The sequence below is a fragment of the Podarcis vaucheri genome, assembly GCF_965113315.1.
Source record: "Podarcis vaucheri genome assembly, chromosome: 3".
NCBI classification, from domain to species: Eukaryota; Metazoa; Chordata; class Lepidosauria; order Squamata; family Lacertidae; genus Podarcis; species Podarcis vaucheri.
Window position 1 is genome coordinate 78,553,781 of NC_138761.1, and position 17,635 is coordinate 78,571,415.

General features: G+C 43.4%; 1 long non-coding RNA gene across 1 annotated transcript; it reads right to left on the reverse strand.

Annotated features, from left to right (window-relative positions):
- Positions 1–6,845: 6,845 nt before the first annotated feature.
- On the reverse strand, positions 6,846–16,759 carry LOC309529118. The gene is made up of 3 exons (XR_014218084.1): positions 14,563–16,759; positions 9,881–10,012; positions 6,846–7,100 (listed from the first exon to the last, which is right to left on the reverse strand). It is a non-coding gene; the product is annotated as an uncharacterized lncRNA (long non-coding RNA).
- Between the last annotated feature and the right edge of the window lie 876 nt (positions 16,760–17,635).

The following is a 17,635-nucleotide window of genomic DNA, read 5'->3' on the forward strand; positions in this document are numbered from 1 at the left end:
AAAGCTCCAAGATTAGAAGATAATTCTTGCTGGTGTAAAAGTATCTTTGGAGAAGTCATTTTGGTTAGAAAAGGAAGGCATAGTGTTCAGCATATCCTTCTTCCTTTTGTACAGTGCTTTTATTTCTATGACTTCATAGGGATTAAGAAATCTGTCAATTTTTATTTCTTTCAGTTTCTCCTTTCCCCACCTCCAAGCTTCATTTCACATCATTTCCAGATCGATTTGTGAATTTTTCTACGAATTTGTATGAATTTCCCTCTGCTACATGCTGTTTTTCCTAATGTAGCTTTGTACATTGCCTTCACAAGTATGTGCTTTGTGTGCATGCTGTTTGGTTAGAGAACTGCATCTGTAACACTTGGAGAAGTGCAAATTCGAAGTATCGTTGTGTGTTTGGGTTTGCTTATTGGTTCAGAAGGGGCAAATTAGGTAGGTTAGCATGAACTCCACCTCTCTGGCCTCACCCCTTATCCATGTATACCATTTAAACAAACCTCACTTCATAAGAATTCAGAGTAACCTGATGGGTTGTGCTGTCATTACATCTTGTTTGGCCTTAATGATCCCTTTTATATCTGGGCCTTCCTTATCATCCCTTTGCTTCATACATTTGTGTCTGAATGTTATTAAAACAATAAAGAAGGCAGAAGTACTGAAGTTATACGCAAGATATCATTTTGCATTTGATTACTGTAATTTTGAGCATATGGCTTGTATTTACTTGTAATATTCTGTACAATAATCCCAGCTGCCCTCTTTGGAAGGATTTTTTATTCTTGGCGACAACATGCACAAGAACAAAGATTTTGATTGCAGTTTTACCATTAAAGTAATACGTTTCAATTGACTAAGCAAGCTAGTAACAATTTAGATAAAAGGATGCAATATAACAATTAATGAGCTATACACAAATTCCTCCTTGTTCCTTAACTCTTCAGAGTGTGCAGATGAGTGAATTCTCCCATCCTTCTCTCCCTGTCTCTTCAGTTTGGAGGGTTACTCATATCTGCTCCCAAATTTTGCTTTTAATAAAATGCAGGAGATTTCTCACATTTCAGTGAGGATGGTTCTCCTCCATTCTGTGTATAAGCATAGTGCTCCACATTTCTCATTGTGTCTGATAAACTTGCATGTCTAAACACAAACTGGTTGTGAGACTGGGAAGAATGAGCCACATCATTCCTTCCCCCACCCACTCCCAGTTCTTCATCTTCTCTACCAATGTGTGGATGTTGTCAGTGTGCATTATGGGAATGAGAGGTCTGCGCATGCTTCAGCTTTCTCTCAAGATACGGTTTTATTTTCTTTGGGAACTCAAGAAACTTGCACAGTATGTTGGAAGTACAGTGGTACCTCGGGTTAAGAACTTAATTCGTTCTGGAGGTCCGTTCTTAACCTGAAACTGTTCTGAACTTGAGGTACCACTTTAGCTAATGGGGCATCCCACTGCCACTACACCATCACCGCGTGATTTCTGTTCTCATCCTGAAGCAAAGTTCTTAACCCGAGGTACTATTTCTGGGTTAGCGGAGTCTGTAACCTGAAGCGTCTGTAGCCTGAGGTACCACTGTATGTAAAGTGGATACTCTATTGTTGAAACTGTTCTTTTGGATAGGGCCTATGATGGGACTCCTGAACCAACAGTTCATATCTCTGTGCACTCATGGGGCTGGGGAGATAGTGCCCCCCTGAGCCAGAACACACATTGCTAGAACACTGTGATCACTTGAAAGAAATGTTCTTTTGCCATGCTCAGCACAACATGCAAGTTGGCCTTTCTGTGACTGCCCCAGTGTTTTGTTTCTAGTGCAAGCACTACGTCAATATGCAAGCTATGCAAAGTATTGTTTGACCCTCATTGTCGTCTTCACTGAGTCTTAGGCAAAGTTAGACCAGCTCCTCCTGCTCAATTGGGATCCATTCAGTGTCATGAAACGGGTCCTCAGTGCCCTTCCCACAGCAGTGAATGCATATATTTCAGTGGTATATAATGGGGTCTGCTCCCTAGGTACTTGGCAAAGTATCGTTCCTCTTTGCCCAAGCTTTGTGCATGGATACGTAGTTTCGAAGCTTAGGGTTAGTCTCCTAGCACAATACCACACAAAGAAGTGGAACAATCTTCAAAAAAGCTCAAGATGCATTAGCGAAGGTCAGAACGGAGTTTCAAGGGGGCTCATTTCTTTACTTGCCCACTAAGTAGCAACGAATTAATTCATTAATCCTTCTAGACACTTGCATGACTCATCACCAAATCCCTGAGAGCCTCACAATGATTGATTTTATTTTCACAAGACTTCTGTGAGAGAAAGAGGTGTGATCTCCATTTTTATGTCTGAAGGAATTGAAGTGCAGTGTAGGTTTAGTGTCTTGCCTTTGGCCACAAAGTCAAATTTACCCAAGATGTATGCCAAGTTTTTTTGAATTATTGGCCCATGAGCAATAGCTGAGACATCCCAACTTTTTGTGAGCTCTGCTTCCCCCTCCCCCCACCAAGGCCAGGCTCTTTGGTCCCTTTCCTCAGTTTCCAAAAACTGTGCAGTCACAAACCCTTTGAGGAACTGCACATGGAAGGCAAGCTCCCACAAAGTGGCATCAGATCACATACCTCCACAGAGATTTTCTGATAAATCAGACACTGGTAACCCAGTGATAAATGCATACCTTCAATACTATCCTACAGTCAGGATCATACCTTTTCAGTGCCCACATTGTAGTTACTGTCCTGAATTTGATAAAATTCAACTGCTCTTCAGATGTGAAGTGGCAGAAAGAGAGATGACGGGGGGGGGGGCGGATTCTAAAGCCAATGAGGAAAGTCATTTCATCTATTTATAATTCTCATAAAGAGACTCACTTAAGAGGCTTGGCTGGAAATGTAGCCTCTGTTCCATCACAGCTTGTGATGGCAGAATGGTACAAGGAACAGAAAAAAGCTCACCCCAGCTCTCAGTACTTTAGAAAAGGGAAGGCATGCAATGATACTGAAATACGGCGCTACAATTTACATACTTTATGTGAAATCCTACTCTGTTTTTATATCTTTATAGTATACACAAAGGTCTGCTACCCAATCTATCTGGTGCTAGAACAGAGAAGTTACAGTTGATCAAAATCCACATTACTGCCTCAACAGCCACACTTCTCAAATGAACCAAAGGCAGCTTGGGATGGAGTTTGACCTACTTTCCTTTGGCAGAGGAAGCAATTTGCTGTGATGCAGTGGTGTGTGTCTGCATGTGTGCGAGAGAGAACACTCTGATGTGCGCATGGAGTGATCCCACCCACCAGCTGGCACATCTGTAAAGTGATGTGTGTGCACATTCATCCAAGGGAATGAGGATGCCAACTTGCATGCCGTATACACTGGCTGAAGCAAATACATAGCTTTGGGTCAGACACTGTGTGTATATGAAAATGATAGGATTGAGATCTGCAAATGCTGTGGAGTTACTTATTTCAGCTACCCATTTGCTTAAAAAGTCTCATTTGAGACTTATTACAAAGGGATAGTGATTACATGAATGCATGCACTTGCAAAAAAAAGAGAGACTAGGATATAAACAAATTCTAAGGCATGTAGTCAAGGAGAAACTCCTTAAGGTTAATATTTGTATTCTTTATTTACTTTGGAAATAGGATTTCAAGGTGGAAAAATATCCTACTCTGCATTCACTCCCCCTTCTTGGTGCATCAAAGTTAAAAATCAAATCAATACCATCTCAGTATTAGACGGTGGTGACAGCATGCGGACATCAGTGCTGTAATTAAAAAGCCATTCCGCTCACTTGGTAAAATGTAATTTTAGCTGTAGTCACTAGCTGTTTCCAAGCAATCTATTTACCCCCAAAATATCCTGAGGCTTGGACTGAAGAGTGTGAAATGATCGAGTTTTAGTTATCCTCATACATAACAAATTTCAATTATAACTCAGACTGTAAAAAATGTTGTAATAATATTACACTGAAGTCCCCCTGCTAACTGGCATCTATGATTGGGAAGGAGGAAGAAAATGTAACCATTATTCTTGCTCTACATCAGGCTTCTTCCATGTGCTTTCAGGGAAAAAATGACTTCAACTGACTCAAAAGAGCAGCTCCTGGTGTACAGTTACGATGTTCATGCTAAAAAACCCACACCTTCTTCATGGCAAAAATATTTTCTATCATTGTCATTATCCAATGAGCTAGGGCTTTGTTGAAAACATTTATCCGTTTTCACCATTTACAAAAATTAGAACTTTTGCGTTGTAAAAGTCTCTTTTCTCAAAACGCTCCTTTGTGCTTATTTATAATTAGATTTGGTGACCCACAATGGAAATGGTTTAACATCAGTGTGTAATTGCACCATTACACACACTGCCTGCTCTCTTGGCTCATATGACTAACACAGCATCATTACCAACATGGAGTTCTTATCACATAATATTATTTTTGAAGTTGGTGCCAGCAAGAGAGAGTTTGGCAGTGGCAGCCGTCATGTTGTGGTTGTGCCTTTCAGAGCAGCGGCTGTGGTGGAAAGTCTAACAGAAAAAACAGCGGAGGAGCTTTTTAAGTACAGTGGTACTTCGGGATTCGAACAGGATCCGTTCGTGCGCATCTGCATGTGCACGGGTCGTGATCCACCGCTTCCGCGCATGCGCATGACGTCATTTTGAGTGTCTGTGCATGCGTGAGCAGTGAAACCTGGAAGTAATGCGTTCTGTTACTTCAGGGTTGTCGCAGAGCGTAACCTGAAAACGCTCAACCTGAAACATATTCAACCTGAGGTATGACTGTACGTAAGAATGTAACATCTCGTCCAGCATCGTGTTCTCAGAGTGGCCAACAAGATGCCCACGGGAAGCCCACAAACAGGACCTGAGTGCAACAACACCCACCCTGCACGTGATTCCCAGCTACTAGTATTCAGAATCAGACAACTCCAACAGTGAAGGAAGAACATAACCATCATGGATAGTAGCCTTGTTCTCCATGACTATCTCTATTCCTCTTTTTAAGCCATCCAGGTTGGTAACTATCTCTACCTTTGTGGGAGCAGTGTTGGACCATCCTGCCATGAGGGAAAGGGAGAAGAAGTTAAACAGAAACAGTTTTTTCAATTCCATTGTAACAATTCTTTTTTGCATTGATGCTTGCTGTAACAATCTTTTGTAATCTGTATCAATATTTTCAGAGGACCACCTGAAAGCAGAAATGCCTTAAATAATGAAAAGAATTGAAACTTAGGTATCCAACGATGAGCTCCATGACTGACAGGTGGGATATAAGAAGAAGAGTTTGGATTTGATATCCCGCTTTATCACTACCCAAAGGAGTCTCAAAGCGGCTAACATTCTCCTTTCCCTTCCTCCCCACAACAAGCACTCTGTGAGGTGAGTGGGGCTGAGAGACTTCAGAGAAGTGTGACTGGCCCAAGGTCACCCAGCAGCTGCATGTGGAGGAGCGGAGACGCGAACCTGGTTCTCCAGATTACGAGACTACCGCTCTTAACCACTACACCACACTGGCTCTAAATGCAATCAATCACTGAAAATGGTGCACATCCTAGGGTTGCAATGTGTCCTCTTTTTTCAGGACATGTCCTCTTTTTCAGGGGTAAAAATTGAGACAAATTGCATTTATTTGCTTTGAATGGCCATCATAGCGCCCTCTGTTTTGCTCTTCAAAATATGGCAACCCTAGACTCCTTTGAATGAGATTTCAGGGTGAGTAAAAAGAAAGTTTCAAAAATTCATTTGATGTGATAACTGCATTTGATATGTCAAAGTGCACCCAATGAAGGAAAAGTATTTTGGGGGCTTATAGGAGTTCTGATGTCCGTGTGGACCTCCCAAGCCTTTAGTATTTATTACTTTCTGTTCTGTGTCTCTAAAAAAGTGTGCATACAGACTGCTTGCCCTGGTAGATGCCATGGGTTCATAAGTGCAGAGAAATAACAGGAACAGGCCATTGGTTGTTGTGTAAAATCCAAGCCAAATATTCATTGACTGCAGTAGGCAAGGCAGGGTTGGCAGGGATCAGTTACTCATTCCACCCACCTCTATATACTTTTGGGGTTGGGAAGCAGCCAAGCCCCCTTCATGGAAGTCATTCAGCACTGAACCCAGTCATGGTGCAAGCCAAGTATCCAGGATCTCACTGGGTGACTGTGGTGAGGATCCCAGCCAGGCAAGGGCCTCATCCTAAGCTTAGGGCATGCAATAGTCAATCCCCCCTCAGGACCCTTATGCAGCTCCCTTTATTATGTTGATCCTGCCCATTGCCATTTCTGCCCCCATACGTACAAATATTGCCAAATGCCTAACAGAAGCAAGCCTTAATTTCACTGAGCTAAAATAACCTCCACTAGGGGCCCACATTTCCAGCCCAGTCAAGCAGCAGCCCAAATATTTCAGTGAATGCTCTTAAGTTAAGGGTGGATGGGAAGCTCACAGGGCAATATGGCCCCGAACCCTTGAGGCTGAGGCTGTTTAAAGTCTTCAGCCTCTGCCCCATCTTATGAGATCTATGGGAACTGAGCTTTCCTCACTGGTCTCTGGGCCATCCATCACACATAGTGTGCCTGGAATGAGGCTTCTTTCATTTCAACTAAGGAGGAAACATTCCTGGCATGTGCATATTGAAACATAAGCAAGGCTTGTGAAACAGAAGAAATATGGCACACAATTTTTTAAAGCATTGTTATCAATCAAATAAGAAAGATATAAAAGTATTTTATTTTTGGAAGGTCTTGCTACAGAGTTGCAGAGGTGGCTATGAGGCTTGTATTTTAAATGTTGATTAGAACCCACCAGCAAATGCAAGCCATGAGTAACATCTAATGGTGGCTGAAGGAGGCGGGTAAGGAATTGTCTTTTCTGGCACCCAGCAATAGCTCACTCCTCAATGGCTTAACTTGTAGGAAGATGCTGAAGAGATGCAAGCTGCGAAGTGCTATGAATAAAGTAGCAAGTTGGTTACTGTTGGGTTCTCTGTAACTTTCCGCTTCTCCTATTTCTCAGTTTGTCCTACAGTTATGCAGATCTGCTGTGCGCGTTAATCTTTCACTTGGCAGCGAGAAAATGTTTGGGATGCCCATTTGAGGATCAAGATGTGATGCTGTTGATTAAATTACAAATGACACATGGCATCAATTCTTATTAGAGATGCTCAAGGCAAGCAGTAGCGTAAGCAGATTCGCATGGCCTCTGTGAAACACTTTATCTTGCCCATTTCTCAAAATGCTCAACTCAGTAATTATAAGCCAAGATTTCAGGCTAAGCTCAGCTGAGTCGTGCAGTTAGCTGTCAATCAAGGCTGAATTTTTTTTGGCAGTGTCTATGTGATAGTTAGGGATCATGGCTTTTTCACCCTACCCCTCGCGCTAAACAATCACCGCCCATTCCAGGAGTTTACTGGGAAAAGAGCTGCGTAATCAGTTCTCCTGCCCATCATTTCAGAATCAATAGCAGCAACTCTTTACAATGACATTGAATTTCCAGACTTTCAGAATGCTGAGGACCTTTTGGTGCAGCTATAAAAGGTACAGAGGGAGCCAAACATCTTCCAGGACTGTACCTTGGGCAAAAATGGGGCCTACACATGTGACTAATTTATACTAAGGTTACCAGATTTTTTTTCAATAAATCTTTTTTTTTCAATAAACGAGAGCCAGTGTGGTGTAGTGGTTAAGAGCGGTAGTCACGTAATCTGGGTAACCGGGTTCGCGTCTCCGCTCCTCCACATGCAGCTGCTGGGTGACCTTGGGCCAGTCACATTTCTTTGAAGTCTCTCAGCCCCACTCACCTCACAGAGTGTTTGTTGTGGGGGAGGAAGGGAAAGGAGATTGTTAGCCGCTTTGAGACTCCTGAAGGGGAGTGAAAGGCGGGATATCAAATCCAAACTCTTCTTCTTCTTCTTCTTCTTTTCAATTTCAATGGATTTTGTATGGGGACTGGTTTGTAAATCCGGGGACTGTCCCTGGGAAATGGGGACATCTGGTAACCTTAATTTATACCATCTGCCATGTACACTTAAATGTCACCTAACACTGAGACTTCCAAGGCATTTTCAGACCTTTTCCTTGTGTCAAATGAATGTATGGAAGGGGGTGGGATTGTGTTTCATGGCACCCATGTATTTTGCCCCTACACATTAACAGAATTGTAGAGTTGGAAAGGACCCAAAGGGTCATCAAGCCCCTGCAATGCAGGAATCATTTAGCAAGAGTTAAAGGATAATTTTTTTAAAAGGGGGGGGGGCTTTTTGCTGCCAGCCTTGCTGCACCCCTCCTCCTCTCCATCCCACTATGCTGTGGTGGCTCAGCTGGATAGAGGTCAGGTGAGCGGCGTAGCCCCACAATGCTATCTGCTACCATATGTGAGATTATACTATAGCCTGCAGGGATAATGGAGTGGGATCCATTTAGGTCTCCCTAGATCAAAAAAGGACAGTGTACCTTCGCTATGTAGAGGCCTCCATCAAGACCTTGGACCTCCTAGGTTCAAAGTGATAAACAGCCAGCTTCCAAGGCAGAGGCGGTATTAGGGTTGTGCAGCCGGTGTAGCCAAACTGTAGAGAGTGCCACAACAACTCTCTGCACAGAGTGTGAGAGGCAGGGCACATGCTGAATTTTAGGATAGCACGGGGTGCTGCTGAAATTTGAAAGCCCAAAGTCTACCACTGCTCCAAGGTTACAGACCAAATCCATACAGGAGAGTCACACAGGGAACATATAAATGGAACGTTTTTGCAGTATGTTAAAACTTTTAATTGGTTTTTGTTGGCTAGCTATATACTGCCTGGGGTTGTTTTCAAAGCATTTGTTGTGTCTTTTACCATATTAGTTAGAAGTAAATATTTGCTTTCAATAGTGTGATCTAAATGATTCAATTTCCTGCCATCTGAAATGAGAAAGCAGCCTTCTCTTATCCATCAGGTGAGATGTTTGCGAGTCCAAGGGAAAATGGCACATGAAAACATGTGCGCAGCGTGACGGAGGTCTTGGCAATTGGCATCTGAGTTCTTTTGATTTTTATGGGAGCATTTATGTTTCATTTCCAGTCTGTCAAAATACTACACAAAGTCAATTTGTTTATCAATAACAACCTGCCGAAGAAACCTACCTTTAAATAGGGCTGCGATAACTCAGATGAAGACATGACAGGCACATTTTGACAAAAAGTGATCCATCAAATCTCTTAACAGATACGCAGTAATTAGGAACAGAGCAGGTATTCCAGCTTGCGTTCAGTTCAACACCCATTTAGAAAAGAACTAGTGCATATTAGGGAGACGGATGCCACCTCCCTTTCTAAGCTTTATTAAACTGTAATTTTGGAGGCACAAGGACAGCTATTGACTCTTGGAGCAGGTTTCAAATAAGGCAAGTGTTACTAAACTGGCAGGCTTGTGGGATTGAGACAGAGCATTTCCCTTCCAGATCACTGGGTTGAAACAGGCTAACTGCACATTGTAACTTTTTAACTCCTGCTCGGTGGCCTTAGTAGTTTGACTGTTACAGTTCATTTACTAGAGAGCAGGTGTTTATTTCACACACGCACACAAGTGCAAACACAATATAAACTACTGCCGCAGCACCTGTCATGCTTCTAAGAAACTGTTTCGGGTCCCCTCCTCGGGTACCAGCTGCAGTTTCCAAACTGTTTGCAAAGGCAGCTCCATGTATAATGTATTGTCGCAAGCTAACCTAGAAGTTAGGCAATCCCTGTCCATATAGGGGTGTTGCTGAGCCACCAGCTGAAGCTGATGGAAGGTACTCTGTGCCACTGAGGCCACCTGAGCCTCAAGTGACAGTGAGGGATCTAGAAGTAACCCCAAGCTGCGTACCCAGTCCTTTAGAGGGAGTGTAACTCTGTCAAGAGCGGGCCGCTGCTCACCCATCAGGTCTAGGGAACCACCAGTTAACAGTGCCTCAGCCTCATCTGGATTGAGCTTCAGTTTGTTGGCTCTCCACCAGTCCAGTACAGAAGTAAGACATCAGTCCAGTACATCCACTGCCACAACTGCAGCTGTAAAGGAGAGGTGGAACTGTGTGTCACCAGCATATTGCTGACAACATGCTCCAAAACTCCTGATGACCGAACTCAGTGGTTTCATGTAGATGTTAAACAGCATGGGTGATAAAATCGAACACTGTGGAGTCCCACATTGAAGGTTCCACAGGGCCAAATGAAACTCCCCAAACACCGTCTTCTGAAAGTGACCATCCAAGTAGGATTAGAACCACTTGAAGGTGGTGCCACCCACCCTAACTCAGACAACTGCTCTAGGAGTATACCATGGTTGATGGTATCAAAAGCCCTTGAGAGATCAAGGAGAATTAACAGGGACACATCCCTTCCCCACCTCTCTCCTGACAGGGGTCATCACACAGGGAAACCAAAGCAGTTTCCATGCCCAAACCAGGCCTAAATGGATTTAGATAATAGGGTTTGTTTAGGGAAGCCTGGATCTGGCCCATGACCACTCTCTCAAGAACCTTTCCCAAGAAGGGGATATTAAAGACTGGATGGTAATTACTTTGATTTTCTGAAGCCAGGGAGGATTTCTTAAGGACTGGCCTTATCATTGCCTCCTTTAAGCAAGCAAGGACCACTTCCTCTAGCAAGGAGGAGTTAATCACCTCCCTAGCCCAGCCAGCTATCTCCCCATGGCTAGTTTTTATCAGCCACAAGGCGCATGGGTGCAGATGGTCACCCAGACTGAACCAAGTACCTTTTCCATGTCTTCAAGCCTTCCTAACGGAAACTCATCCAGCATAACAGAACTAGACAGTGTTCTGGACACCTCTTGAGATTCATCCACTGTAACAACTGAGTCCTGGCAGATTCAAGCGATTTCATCCTCAAAATGCTTTGCAAACAAGTCAGTGAGCTACCTTCAGTTCTACCACCTCCTTTGGGCCAGACTTTTGTTGTTGTTTAGTCGTTTAGTCGTGTCCAACTCTTCGTGACCCCATGGACCAGAGCACGCCAGGCACTCCTGTCTTCCACTGACTCCCGCAATTTGGTCAGACTCATGTTTGTAGCTTCGAGAACACTGTCCAACCATCTCATCCTCTGTCGTCCCCTTCGCCTTGTGCCCTCAATCTTTCCCAACATCAGGGTCTTTTCCAGGGAGTCTTCTCTTCTCATGAGGTGGCCAAAGTATTGGAGCCTCAGCTTCACGATCTGTCCTTCCAGTGAGCACTCAGGGCTGATTTCCTGAAGAATGGATACATTTGATCTTCTTGCAGTCCATGGGACTCTCAAGAGTCTCCTCCAGCACCATAATTCAAAAGCATCAATTCTCTCCTCTTTCACCCTCATTAAAAGGTTCTTTAATTCCTCTTCACTTTCTGCCATCAAGGTTGTGTCATCTGCATATCTGAAGTTGTTGATATTTCTTCCGGCGATCTTAACTCCAGCTTGGGATTCATCCAGCCCAGCCTTTCACATGATGAATTCTGCATATAAGTTAAATAAGCAGGGAGACAATATACAGCCTTGCCGTACTCCTTTCCCAATTTTGAACCAATCAGGTGTTCCATATCCAGTTCTAACTGTAGCTTCTTGTCCCACATAGAGATTTCTCAGGAGACAGATGAGGTGATCTGGCACTCCCATTTCTTTAAGAACTTGCCATAGTTTGCTGTGGTCGACACAGTCAAAGGCTTTTGCATAGTCAATGAAGCAGAAGTAGATGTCTTTCTGGAACTCTATATAGCTTTCTCCATAATCCAGCGCATGTTTGCAATTTGGTCTCTGGTTCCTCTGCACCTTCTAAATCCAGCTTGCACATCTGGGAGTTCTTGGTCCACATACTGCTTAAGCCTGCCTTGTAGAATTTTAAGCATAACCTTGCTAGCGTGTGAAATGAGTGCAATTGTGTTGTAGTTGGAGCATTCTTTGGCACTGCCCTTCTTTGGGATTGGGATGTAGACTGATCTTCTCCAATCTTCTGGCCACTGCTGAGTTTTCCAAATTTGCTGGCATATTGAGTGTAGCACCTTAACAGCATCATCTTTTAAAATTTTAAATGGTTCAGCTGGAATATCATCACTTCCACTCGCCTTGTTATTAGCAGTGCTTTCTAAGGCCCATTTGACCTCACTCTCCAGGATGTCTGGCTCAAGGTCAGCAACCACACTACCTGGGGTATACGAGACATCCATTTCTTTCTGGTATAGTTCCTCTGTGTATTCTTGCCACCTCTTCTTGATGTCTTCTGCTTCTGTTACGTCCTTTCCACTTTTGTCTTTTATTATGGTAATCTTGGTACGAAATGTTCCTCTCATGTCTCCAATTTTCTTGAACAGATCTCTGGTTTTTCCCATTCTATTGTTTTCCTCTGTTTCTTTGCACTGCTCGTTTAAGAAGGCCTTCTTGTCTCTCCTTGCTATTTTTTTGGAAATCTGCATTCAATTTCCTGTATCTTTCACTATCTCCCTCGCATTTTGCTTGCCTTCTCTCCCCCGCTATTTGTAAGGCCTCGTTGGACAGCCACTTTGCTTTCTTGCATTTCCTTTTCCTTGGGATGGTTTTAGTTGCTGCCTCCTGTATAATGTTACGAGCCTCCATCCATAGTTCTTCAGGCACTCTGTCCACCAAATCTAAATCCTTAAACCTGTTCCTCACTTCCACTGTGTATTCATAAGGGATTTGACTTAGATTGTATCTTACCGGTCCAGTGGTTTTTCCTACTTTCTTCAGTTTAAGCTTGAATTTTGCTATGAGAAGCTGATGATCTGAGCCACAGTCAGCTCCAGGTCTTGTTTTTGCTGACTGTATAGAGCTTCTCCATCTTTGGCTGCAGAGAATATAATCAATCTGATTTCGATGCTGCCCATCTGGTGATGTCCATGTGTAGAGTCGTCTCTTGTGTTGTTGGAAAAGAGTGTTTGTGATGACCAGCTTGTTCTCTTGGCAGAACTCTATTAGCCTTTGCCCTGCTTCGTTTTGAACTCCAAGGCCAAACTTGCTGGTTGTTCCTTTTGTCTCTTGACTCCCTACTTTAGCATTCCAATCCCCTATAATGAGAAGAACATCCTTCTTTGGTGTCATTTCTATAAGGTGTTGTAAGTCTTCATAGAATTGGTCAATTTCAGTTTCTTCAGCACCAGTGGTTGGTGCATAAACTTGGATTACTGTGATGTTAAAAGGTCTGCCTTGGATTCGTATCGAGATCATTCTATCATTTTTGAGATTGCATCCCAGTACAGCTTTTGCCACTCTTTTGTTGACTATGAGGGCCACTCCATTTCTTTTATGGGTTTCTTGCCCACAGTAGTAGATATGATGGTCATCCGAACTGAATTCGCCCATTCCCGTCCATTTTAGTTCACTGATGCCCAGGATGTTAATATTTATTCTTGCCATCTCATTTTTGTCCACATCCAACTTACCAAGGTTCATGGTTCTTACATTCCAGGTTCCTATGCAATATTTTTCTTTACAGCATTGGACTTTCCTTTCGCTTCTGGGCCAGACTAAAAGGCCCTAAAAGGCCCTGTGGTACCCAGAAAAGCTTTGCTGGGTGGCACAGCTATGATGCAATGGAGACAGAAAAGTATGCATTCTTTGCTGCCTTCATTGCCATTGAATAGGCTTGATAATGAGCATTCACCAGTGTTTGATTGGCATTTTCCTCCACTTGTATCCAAGCCATCTCCCAGCTTGTTTCCTTGCCCTGAGTTCTGGAGTATACCAAGTATTTGATGCAAGTAAATGTGTGTTGAGGACAATAGCCTTTTAACCTGATCCTAAACATAGTACATGGAAGTACATTCCATCAGGCAAAACAATCTGTGCTCTTCTCAGTTTGATAAATTGTTCACACTGAGGAACCCAGGCTGGATTAAAAGTTATATAGAAGCAGTCAGGCTCCTATTTCCTTTTCGCTATCTCATTTTGAAAAGCAATTGAAACTTAAAATATTCTCTTTCACACAGAAAAAAAAATTGGGGTTTTAGTCCATTTTCTTTCAAAAGCAAAAAATGAAGCAATAGATTGCCTCCCTCTTATACTATGCAGCACTCTTAAAAGCCAACACAAAAACCCAAATGGTTACTTTCTGCCTGCTGAAGATGAGCACAATCCAGTCAAAATCCGGCATGATTAAGTCCCACTGGTCTCATATGCTTAACTTTCTGCCATTCAAATCAGTGAGAATAAAGCACTTACCTTAGGCTGGATCTGTAAGAAAAACACTGGGGCCTAATTTGAATAGTAGAGTGCTTGGTATCTGGTGGGCGGGGCTTGTGTGTTTTGCTCCGGAATCAGCCCCTCCCTTCAGTGTGTGTTCCGTTAAGGATGTCAGTTAAGAGGGACCAACTGCCTCTTCTTGTTACTTGCCTCATGTTGTTGTATTTAGTTTCTCTCATTATGTTATTTTGCTACGGTATTATTATAGCTTAGCTTTTATTTACATGAGCCCCTTATTTTTCTCAAAGAAAAAGAAACTCTGCTTAAGAATGGTGGAATATCCTAAACTTTGGGTGAGTGAGTAGATATTCCCAGTTTGCCGAGAGGATTGATTTTGTTAGTCACCCCACCACCTCCACAACAGGATCATGCCCTACCTCTTTAGTGACTGTTCCCCCTTCTTCGAAGCAGTTTGTCAGAAATGCTTGCGACACCCCAATGACACCCCAGTGGCTGAAACCTCCAAGCACGCTCCTCGCTGCTGAAAAATACATGGCTGGCAGAGAAAAGGAGACATTCCGTAAACTGCATGTCACTATCAGCTATTGGTGGTCAGTGATTTGTTCTGAATCCAAAGGCTAAGCCAAACCTCATGCTGCTGTATGTCAGATGCAATTGGTCCAAAGTCAAAGTTTTACAGCTCAGACAGGGCACACTTTATCCTTCAGGCTGCTACTTAAGCTAGCCGTGACCCTGAGGAGAACCAGTCAACAAAACAGACAGACAAGAGGATGTGATTTGTATGCATCCCTGAGCCTGCCCAAATCACCTCTGACCCGCAGGTCAGGCTGCAAATGACAGTGGAGTGCATGCACCTGATCAGACGGCACAGTCTCATTAAAAAGCCTGGGAAGAAGGCAGCAGTTACACAGTGTTTACACACAGAGACCAAACACAATCTAGCCAGGAAATGAGAAAGGAAGAGAGAGAGAGAGAGAGAGAGAGAGAGAGAGAGAGAGAGAGAAGGAAGGAAGGAAGGAAGGAAGGAAGGAAGGAAGGAAGGATAAACAATTTGATTCAATGGAAATATGTGAGCAACACATTATGAAATCCCAAGCCAATCCTGTACTTGCATATACCTGAACAGGATCCCTGCATTTCGATTGATGTATAAATTATGTAAGGCCAATTTATACATCCGGCAAATTCAACTGATAAGGCTTTTTTCTGAACCTTAACATCACAAACTGCAGGGAGGGGTGAGTGAGTTGCCTGTCTGGATGCGCCAGGGGGGGAAAGAATCTCACTCTGCATAATAAAATAGCATGCCAGAAGAAAGGTTTTAGATGAGGAGTGCCCAAACATGATTCCTCTACCTGCAGCCTGATGTGGAATAATCTAGGACAAATTTCACCACTTCATTGTTGTGAATACAAGACAGGTTATAAAAAATGCTTTTTATGGGTGGATTCCAATCTGTTGAAACTATACCTGCTATACAGGTAACACTCAGCCTCAAGATACTGTAGTTTGAACCAGATCTCAGTCCTATATTGCTGTTGTGCTTTATGCTTCTCACGTAGCAGAGGGCAAATAATTTCACGTAAAAGGTTATGTTGCACATATATTTGATGATCTGAAGTTTGGGAGCTGATTATCTGGCAAGATTATCTCTGTTTGTAGACTGTTTTAAGTTCATGAGAAGATCAGCCAAATCTCAGTCATAGGCTCAGTGGTTGCTGGTGGAGATATTACCACCAGTAGAAAATACAGACTCTGGCATGCACACGTGTACACACACAATCCATGGCATGATTGTAAAATATCAGAAAGGACCCCCATAAAGAGCAGCCTAGGTAAAGGGCAGTTTGGTTTTTGTTATCGACATCGTCATTTTATGGGGCAAACATGTACGAAGACAGCATGTCTACGGTTTGCCAAAGTTCAGTACCCTTTCAATTATGTTTTTTGTTAGAGTCAAATTAACAGCAAAACATGGAACTAGTTTATTAAGGTAGAAAATGGGTTGAGGTGACAGAATCACTCTCCCAGAGCAATGCTCAGCTATTTAAAGAATATTCCCACCACCCACAACACACAGAAACACATGTCTAATTTTTGTAACACATCCAGTATAGCACAGCGCTGGAAAGTTTCTCTTTGCAGTATAAATGTGCTTAACTTTGGCCACATTATGACTAGTGTACCTAGCATGAGAGATTCACAGACGACAAGAAGAAAGTTTAAGAAAAACAGCAAATGTTAAAGAGGAGGCTCTAGTTTTGTGTGTGTCTTCGTGATCAAGGGAAGGAAGAATTTCTTTGTGTCAGTACAAAATGTTACTCTGTCCATGAAAGGAAGGAGACAGAAGGGTAGCTCTATGGAAAAGGCTGACAGCATCTGACCAACTCAGCAGGAGAAACACTGGTTATCTCTAATCAGCACCTTCTGTTACAAGAAACAGCTCTTAAATATATGCAAAGCCCTGGAGCCCTGTTCTCGGGGGGGGGGGGATATCTTAGTGATTAAAGAACTTTAAATAAATAAATAAATGTCTGCCTAAACTTTCAAAGTTTCTGAACTTCTGCTGTGGAATTTATATATGCATATATATAATAGCGAAATAAAACAACTCAAGCATATATCCATCTAACATCACGTTCCTCAGTAGTTTCTGTGTTATTTGACTCCCTTTAATGCCGTCTGCCTGGGACGCGGGTGTGGGTAAACCCTCAGCGCCTAGGACTTGCTGATTGTCAGGTCGGCGGTTCGAATCCCCGCGGCTGGGTGCGCTCCCGTTGCTCGGTCCCATCGCCTGCCAACCTAGCAGTTCGAAAGCACATCAAAAGTGCAAGTAGATAAATAGGGACCGCTTACTAGCGGGAAGGTAAACGGCGTTTCTGTGTGCTGCGCTGGCTTGCCAGATGCAGCTTGTCATGCTGGCCACGTGACCCGGAAGTGTCTGCGGACAGCGCTGGCCCCGGCCTCTTAAGTGAGATGAGCACACAACCCTAGAGTCGGACACGACTGGCCCGTACGGGCAGGGGTACCTTTACCTTTACCTTTAATGCCGTCTGCAGTTACTTGGGACTCATCCAGACTTCCTTCCCCACCCCCACCCCAGCTTTTCCCCAGGAAAACCTACGTTTTAGCGCTGAATCGGAACAAGTGGGTTTTCTGTAGATTACCATTCCAGTTTACTGTTAAAGAGCAGATTTTCTGGGGGAGGGCAAAGGCAAAACATCTTGGACCTGTGCCTAGAAGGCATGGGATAAATGGAAGTGTGGATGAACCCTTAGTTATGGATTTTAGAAGGGGAGTGAGTAGTTTAAGGCCCTTCGGTACTATCTATCACACTGGTTTGCACTGGAAGCCCCAATCCCTGATTCCTTTGTCAGCCAGTAGTCACACCTTTCTGAGAACCTTACACTGCAGCCAAAACATATGATGTATCCTCTGGCTCAGTCTTGGCCTGCCAGGGGGTCCAAGTTAGCCAATGAAGCCATTCTT